Source organism: Eleginops maclovinus, chromosome 16 (assembly GCF_036324505.1).
Source record: "Eleginops maclovinus isolate JMC-PN-2008 ecotype Puerto Natales chromosome 16, JC_Emac_rtc_rv5, whole genome shotgun sequence".
NCBI lineage: Eukaryota > Metazoa > Chordata > Actinopteri > Perciformes > Eleginopidae > Eleginops > Eleginops maclovinus.
The window spans coordinates 13,493,417-13,502,451 of NC_086364.1; positions in this window are offsets into that span (position 1 = coordinate 13,493,417).

Sequence of the window (9,035 nt, forward strand, 5' to 3'; positions counted from 1 at the left end):
TTGAAATTCAGTGAATAAACTCATTGAAGTATATCAGCAGTTTGGAGTACATACAGTATCTATAGAATACTTAATAAAAATAACCCCTACCCTCAGCTTACTGATTCAAGAGCTGCCAACAAGATCACCACTCACTCAACTCAATGCTTTTATTTGAAATCAGCCCTCACACACCACCTTCACTTTCTCGCTGCATTCAGTACACTTGGTCCCCAGTATTGTTTGTCAAATGTAAAACAAACCAGTCTTTAATGAGTCCTTATTTATCACTCAGACAGGGCACTTAACACGAGAATGAATCTGAGACCTTGTCCTTAGCAGGAGCTATTATCTGTAATGGTTGTCAGCTGTTTGGAATGCATTACCCACAGTGTTGGGAAGGATACTTTCAAAATGTATTCCGTTACAGAATACAGAATACATGCCCAAAAATGTAATTTGTAACGTATTCCGTTACATTAGTCAATCTGAGTAACGTATTCTGAATACTTGGATTACTTCCACATTGAATTGCATTTTATACGTGTAGGAATATGCCCATCAAATCCTGCTTACTAAACAGCCCTATTCTGGTGTGTTCTTCTGTTCCAATTGGCTGAATGTGTTAGGTCCAAGTCACCCTGAAAGTGCAATATATGATAATTTTCTGTAGAGGAACAAAGACATGTCCAGAAAATGTGCCCTGAACAAAGACTAAGGGTATGTTAACACAAAATATGTTTTGCTTCGTTAAAAAAAAAAGAAGAATTGACCAATTTTCCCATTCAGTTTCTTTATTTACTCAGCTGTTAAAAGTGGGAAAATAGAAAAACATAAAATACTCTGTTTCTGTTCAGAATTAGCTGTTACATCTAACATTTTTTTTTCACTGAGCGACTAAGTGCGTAGGTGTTCCAACTTATCACCTTAAAAATAAAAAGCACCAGAGGAAAACCTGCATTTTCCCTACCCTTGTCCCGATTTTACATGACAAAAGCATAAAAGGATGATATGAAACATTCCATTAAGATTGTGACAGCTGATTTTTTTAAACATTAATGTTCTTCCATTAAGAAAGATACACTAAAACGGTCCTTCAAAACAAAACAGAAACACAAACTGAATGTGTTGATGGCAAAATGATATCCTTTTTTTAAACTACGCCACCAAATGTTATATTGAAAAACCAACATTACTTCTTGGTAATGTAACAACAAAGGCTAGCAGCAAAAAACAATCCAAAATGTCAAAGTTGTACATAGGGTGAAAAACTTTTTTTTGCAAACATTTGCAGAAGGCATGTAAGGTGTTGCTTTTATGTGAATGTCAGATGAAAAAAATACAACAATTGGTTTTAAAAAGAATAATGTGGTTGTCAATGTGCATTGCCTGTGAATGCCTGTGAACCTAAAGCCAATATGCTTTGAGCCACCTACCTACATATTTGACCCACCTACTCTACATATCAACACTCCAGTAAAGGCGGTTGTATCGCAGCAGGAGAGCCTGCTCAAAGTGCTTATCTGTCATGTTGTTACGTGTGGAGTGAAAATAAGTCCTCCCTGGCTAAAGAGACGCTCGACAGGAGCACTTGATGGCAGAGTAGTATTGTACTTTAAGAAGAGGGCTCTGATCATTGGATACATCTTCAATAAAGCCAATGACTTGTCTGAATCTTGGAGATACCTCTGCACCTCTTCCTCCACTGATGAACTTGTCATCTGTGCTCTCTCAAAAGTGAAGAAGTTGTCATCATCTTCTGGATCACCTCCAACTGCGGCATTTCCAGATGTGCTGGCGTCCTCAGAAGGCTCTGTATAAAGAAGACGAGTCTCTTGGACCATTGCTCTTTTCATGGCTTCCCTCTCTTCATCAGCAAGCCACCACAGTCGAAACTTTGGGATGGTGGAAGCCGCCATCCTTGCCTCATGGGAGGCCAACACCTGCCCAAATCGAGTGTCAATGGCTTTTATAACAGCTGAGAGGATGTGGGTTGAGAACTGCACTTGTGTCAACTTTTCAGCTAACTTGGCTTTTAGGCTGAGAATGGTGGGAACTATGTATCCAAAGTAACAGTTCTTTTCTCCCTGGAGCAGGTTGATTGATTAGGCAAGAGGTTTCAGAATGGCTGTGTACTCTTTTAGAAACATCATCTCTTGAGGATGCAGTTTGGCCACTTTCAGCTGGTCACAGATTCCATTGAGCTGACTCTCAGTGAGACTCATTAACTTCTCGATTGAATGATACTCTGAGCTCCACCTAGTCACTGAAGGTACCAAACATCTCATTTGGGCAATTTCGTCAATTGCATCAGCAGCACCTGAGGAGCGATGAGACTTATTCCAGATTGCAGCACATTTTGACATTGCACTTCTGTATAGTTTTCGAGAAACACCCTGCGAGGCAACTTTGTCAAGATCATTTGTGGCAACAAGATTCAAAGTGTGCGCGGCACATCGATGGTGAGGTGGCAAAAAAAAGTTTAGCTCCTCTTCCTCTTGCTCCTCCTGATGAACTTCAGAGACATCAGCAAACTGCACATCATGTATGCCATCCATCTCATCATCCATTTCACACCCTCCATATTCATTGAATGCCTTCACGAAATTGCTACCATTGTCAGTGACTGTGGCACTGACTTTGCCTTGGATCTGGAATTCTGCATGAATCTGACTAATTTTGGCAGCAATCACATCATAGGTGTGGTGGCCCCTTATCCTTTCACATGCCAGCGCAGCAGACTTTCGATCTAATGTCTCTGGCTCAATCCAGTGACACGTGATTCCCATGAAACTCCTATGATGAGCCGTCCATATATCTGCTGTTGTGCACATGTTTTGAACATCCTGAAGAGTTTCAGTAAGTGCCTCCTTCATACTTTGAGATCCCCTTTCAATGCGCAACATCAATGTTTTTCTGCACATGGGTGTCCTACCCCCACTAATTCCTTCGATCATCTTACGGAATGGGGCATTCTCCACTAATGAAAAGGGCTGCACATCTGCAATTACGAACTCAAGAACCAAGGAGTTTACTTTTCTTTGGGTGACTGCTGAGGTGCTGAGTGTTGATTGTTTGAGAGGAGGTGTGGTGGGCATGGCTCTTCGTTCACCACCATCATCTGATGCCATTTCTGCTGTTTTCAAGACACTGGAATGCTTCCTCTAAAATAAAGAAAGACATCAAGAGCACAAATAAATAACACTGAACACAAGCTAATTTTAGCTAACGTTAGCTAGCATGTCAAACAGGGCTAGTCAGACTCTTTCAATGGCTCCGGGGCTAGTAAATCAGCACATTAAGTACTATATAGAATGAAAAGTTGCACATAACTGATACAACTATTAAATAGCAAGATGACCAGTAAAACTACAGCAGACGACAACCCCCGGATAATTAAAAAAACGAACTTACTTTAAGATGCTTCTTCAGGTTGGAGGTGGAGTCTTTGGACGCTGAAAGGAGGTTGGTTGCTGGCAAGCAGAGGTTGCACTGCACAGTTATATTTGGTTCTCCCTTCTCTTTCTTTAATGTGAAATGCTGTTTGAATTTCCATGTAAGAAACGCATTCCTGCCCTGGCTCTGTTGTGCCGGCTCCGGCTCCAGCTCTACCTCTAGCTCCTGCTGTTCCTCTTCGGACTTAATTGTGACTAATCACGCAAACAATCGTTCGTTTTCATGTTGGGGTTGGGGCTTCTGGGAAATGCATTAATTTATTTAGAGTGAATAAACTTGTGAAACTGAGAAGTATCGTCATGTAATCCATTGATTTCAACAATGTAACTGTATTCTGAATACCATCTATTTAAATTGTAACTGTAACGGAATACAGTTACTCATAATTTGTATTCTGAATACGTAACGCCGCTACATGTATTCCGTTACTCCCCAACACTGATTACCCATGTGCCACTGCATTGCTCTTGTGTGTATCCTTGTGTAGTTTAGCACTCTTGGTTATTCAATGGTGGATATTGGAAAATTTGCCAACCCAAATGTGTCACTGTGATTTTGCCTATAAAAACAAACATGTTGGTATGCATGACTGAGGTTGAGAGATAAAGTTGACTGAAACAGAATTGTATTATTTCTGATAACCCTCTCAAGTTAGTCTTGCCTGATGCTCCCTCAGTTCCTTCTGGAAGGAGGACTCAGCATCATCAAGTACACTGCTTCTATCTGAAGTCTAACAGTACTTAGCCCGCCTGCATTGAGTGGCAATTTCACTCTTTTTTTCTATTAGCACACAATTCTGTGCGACACACACCTCAAAAAACTGCATTGAGAATGTGTTCCCAGGAACCACACACATAAGATATTTAGTAAGTGAGGTACACGAATGAAACAGCTATATATATGAGAGTCAATGTTGTAGAAAGTCAAAATACACTTTGCAACACAAACTCATGAGTATGAGAGCAAGAAACTATATGAAATAAATAAAGATAGATAGATTCGAACACTGCTGCCCACTTATTATGCAGCACAGGCAGAGACACATAAGCTATGCAGCAGATAATTATGAACTTAACCATATTAAATTCACAAAATGTGTAACTTGGAGCAGATATTCTCTCTCTATGAAATGTTAAGTTGATAAGCAGCAGATGACCATCAGTTCATGGTGGAAATAAGCTTAAGGTTTGCAATGAGTGTGGCTGAATGAGTACCATGGGCTTAAACTGTAGAACATGAGCTCAAAAGTTAAGATGTAATTATGATAGGAAGACCAGTAAAGCAAGCTGTAACGCATTGCTCTGAAATGAAATATGTATCAGTGCTTTGCTGAATATGAAGTGTGTGGAGAAAAGGTGAATGTGATCCAATACTGACAAAAGCCATTTATTAGATAACAGAGGGAAATAATTATGCAGATGAGAAGACTGCCTCCATTAGGATAGTAATATGACCCTCTACAAGATACACCAAGAAGACCTCTCACAAAAGGAATGCATTTTTAAATCCTATTTAAAAATTATTAAATGAGAGTAGTATAATGCTTAAGGCCAAATAATGTCAAAACAACAACCCGTATAATATAAACTTGGCAAGCACAATAAATTGTTTCAAAATAATAGTTCAGGAAGACAGTGATAGACAGAATGAAGTGTCTGGTCATCATCAGATCTTCAGGAGAGGGAAACAGTCACAATGATTTCGTGTTGGCACACTGTGTTGAATCTGATAATGCACAAGTTTGGCACACTGTGGCAAGTTCCCACTTCACCACGCAAATGTGGCGCTGTTCTGAGTCAGCCAGAGATTTTTATGGTCTTAGAACTCTGTTATGACACTTGGAAAAAAACATCCAGAGGTTTTTGTGGTCCTGGTTCTTCTGACACCTTGTAATGGCAGCCAAGATATTTTTGCCTCTGGTATTTAATCTTGACACAAAAACATTTTCTGTCTGTGCCACGGTAGCATGCTGGAAGCTAGAGCTAAGGGCTGAAGAGACTGTATTGGGGGTATTGGATGAGATTTAGGAGACTTGGGGCCGGCCTGGGGACCTTACTTCAGGGTGTTCCAGGGCTAAGAAGGAAAGTGTATATGGGGCACTGGGTGAAGGTTACAGGGCCTGGGGTTGGGCCGAGTACTTACCTTAACTGCACCAGGTACCCTCTCCTTTTCTTCATGTGATTTGTTTGTTTCCACCCCATAGACCCACTATCAATACAATGCTGCTGAAATTATTACCATCAGCAACCATTTGGAATGATTGGATTTGCTCCAAAGGCTGAAAAATAGACTTAGGCTGTATGATATGCTCGACTTTGCACTGTGGTAAATCTGTAATTGGATAAATTGCATGCTAAGAAAGCCATTTTCCTGCAGGGAAAAAAAAGGAAAAATGTGCCAATGTCAGTTTTAGTTTTTCTCCTTTTAAAAATCATTACTGCATGAAATAATCCTTATAGAAGTGGGCAGCTGTATACAAAAAAGGATATTATCATGAAATCAAATCTGCTCTCTCACATTGCTCGATGTTTAAGTCTTTTAAAAATTGTAAATGCCCATCCACAAACAGAGATGTAAAATAAAGCCAAAGAGAAAAAAACCAAAGTTTAAGGCAGTCTTCCTTTCAGAAAGAACCTTTGGTAACTGTGTGGTTAATAAAAAAAAATGGATATGTATTGGCAGCAGACTGGTCTTCATCAGCACATGAGAACATAACCTCTTCTTTTTACAGAAACCCTTGGAGCCCATTGCAAAGCTGTGATGGTACTGAAGCATGCATTTCCTCTGGCTTTTGTACAAAGTTTGCTCATATTCTGAGGTCAGAGATGGGTTGGAAGTGTTTAAATTCCTGAGTAGGTCACCCATAGTATTGTGTTTCTTGCAGCTGTTTCTGAGAAGTATGTTCATAATTGTTATAATGTGTGTACAAGCTGTGAAAAATAATAGTCTAATGGTTTGAATTAAATGTCTTTCTATATCTCTCACGTGCTGAGCCTTGGTCATTTTTTCACTTTTCGGGGAGATTAGCTCATGTCAATAAATAATCGTTGCAATTTTGCAAGCTAATGGATATTGAGTATTCTTGAAATATTCATTAATATGTACATATGTATATCTTCTGATTTGAATATTCCCCTCTTGCTCACGTTCGACTTTGACATTTCATTTTTTATCACAATTCAAATGCGTTAAAAAAAAAATAGATTAAACATGGTAGGCAACTTTTCATTAATCTACCGAAGCAATCTCCAACATAAAACCTTACCTAAGTAGACAAATCCCCTTAATCATAACTATAGCATCAGAGGGACACTGGGTATTTCAAAGTGGCAATATCCAGAGGATTGCTGCATTGATATTACACTTTAATGCAATCTCAGGAGTCACTGAGCAGCCCAGTTTGATTGGATAATACTGGCACATTGAGCTCTCAGGCATAAATCTTGATTCCTATGTATAAATCACTCAAAATAGAGCAGGGGGATTTGAGTCACAAATCCAAAAAGCAATAACCATGAAGGAGGAAAAGTCCAACACAACACATTTCCACATTCCACTGAGCAGTAACTGTTAAGGCTTGAAAGGAGCACAGTAGTGTAGGAAGTAGACATGAGACTCTTCAAAACACTTTTAAATGAAGCAATCATCCCTTTGATTGTTATGAAGACAGTCAATCAGGTGGGGAATCCAGCGCCTGTTGAGGACACTTGAGCACATGATGAAGAAGATGTAACTATATGACAAGAATTGTGAAGAGGTGTTCTCCTTTTTCATGAAAATAGAATCCGTAAATCACTTCACATAGCCAACTGGTGTCTGGATGTTACAAGGCAGCTCATGCATGTCTTATTCTACACTTTGTGAAAAAACAGGTTTAACGGACTTCTCTGTAATTCAAGCGAGGGGTGTGACATTAATCTCAAGGCATTCTCAGTTGGCTCTAGGTGAAATGTTGCTGCACACAGAAACGAAGCTCACCTGCTCCTTATGGAATATCGGCTAACAATTTGAAATTCAGCAGGTTTTTTACGTTCTGTTAAACATTCCAATAGAGCTGTTGGAGTACTACCGACCTTGAGACTTGAGTCACTCACTATATGACTTTATTCCTTCACGGCCCACTTTGAGGTCTACTGTGCGGTCTAAGTTACTTGACATCAAAGTACTCTTTGATATGTATTTCCTTTTTGTTACATCAATGCACAAACTGCTGACTCCAGAGACTATTCCTAGAGAGTAGCAGATCTGATCTATCAGCCAGTGTTCATTAAGATTAGATCTCACTTTATGGATAGTATAAAGCTCAAAGGGGCTCTGTGCTATGATGGGTTGAGATTTTTTTCTTCACAGATACACATCCTTTGGAGAGTATACAGTAGAAAATGAGGTTCTATGCATTACATAAAAGTGCTGGGCTGCCACCTAATGGTTCAGCTTCTTTAGCTGTGTAGGGAGATGATGCATGGACATTTAAACCATTTCGTAATTGGTGGTAGGTTTAATCCGAAGCTCTTTAAGCCACTGCAACTACATATTTTTAGTCAATCGTCTACTGCCAAACCCCAGCAGTATTGATGAATATTTGGTTTACCAAGGTACATTTACATAGATGAGTTTAATAAGACGGAAAATTGCACTTGCCGCAAGCAAGTATTAAGAAATAAGACTGTAGTGGACTTTGTGGCTTAACTACATACATCCTTAGGGTACAGATTCAAACCAACATCAATGTGATTTGTGAGTGTGACATTTTTTGTATTCACAGAGATAACAAGAATAAATGAACAGTGGGCAAAGGGGCTTAAAACATGTGGCCTGAATTAGTGAGGCACTGACAGAGGAACAGTAATTCATGTAATTCTGTTTTCCACATTGGTCCCTTGGTTTTAACACTGAGAGTGATTGGCATTGCAATCACTGACGAGTTTTCTGGCACCAAATCCAACTGTTTGTGAAAGCAGCACACAGACATTAATTCACATTCATCTGGTGTATTTCAAGCACCTATTCAGACTCAGGGCACACTGTTGGCACTCTGGCCGTGGAGGTGCATCAAAGCATCCAAATAATTACATCAGCCATATGATATCAAGATGGTTTATCTTGCAAGAAAACTGCTCAGCACTCTATGTAGATAAAACAACTCCTCCTCGGGTCAAAATGTAAAATGACAAACTTTCAACTTCGGATGTATCTGCCAGAGGAAGCTTTTCAGCCAATAGACTATTTCATTTCCGTTGTCAATATTCTCAATCTCAATAAGGTTGGACAATATATATCAAATAGCCTACTCACATTTATATTTTTGCCATTAATTTCGTTTACTTTATGTGTAGTTTGTTTAAAAGAACTGCCACATTTGTCTGCATGCGTTGTAGCTAAGTGAATCTCAGGACACCAAAAGAAATCCCTGCAGTTATTACAGTGAAAGCGTTGATTCTGATGTGTTAAGTGTACCATTATCGCTGAAAAAAAAGCGTCCGACTGTACATAAATTAAAGCATAAAAGCCAACATACTGTACCGCTAACTGCAGCATCTCATTACCATGGTCATTAATGTTCACCTCAGTGCGCCTCATTGTCCACAAGAGGTCAGACA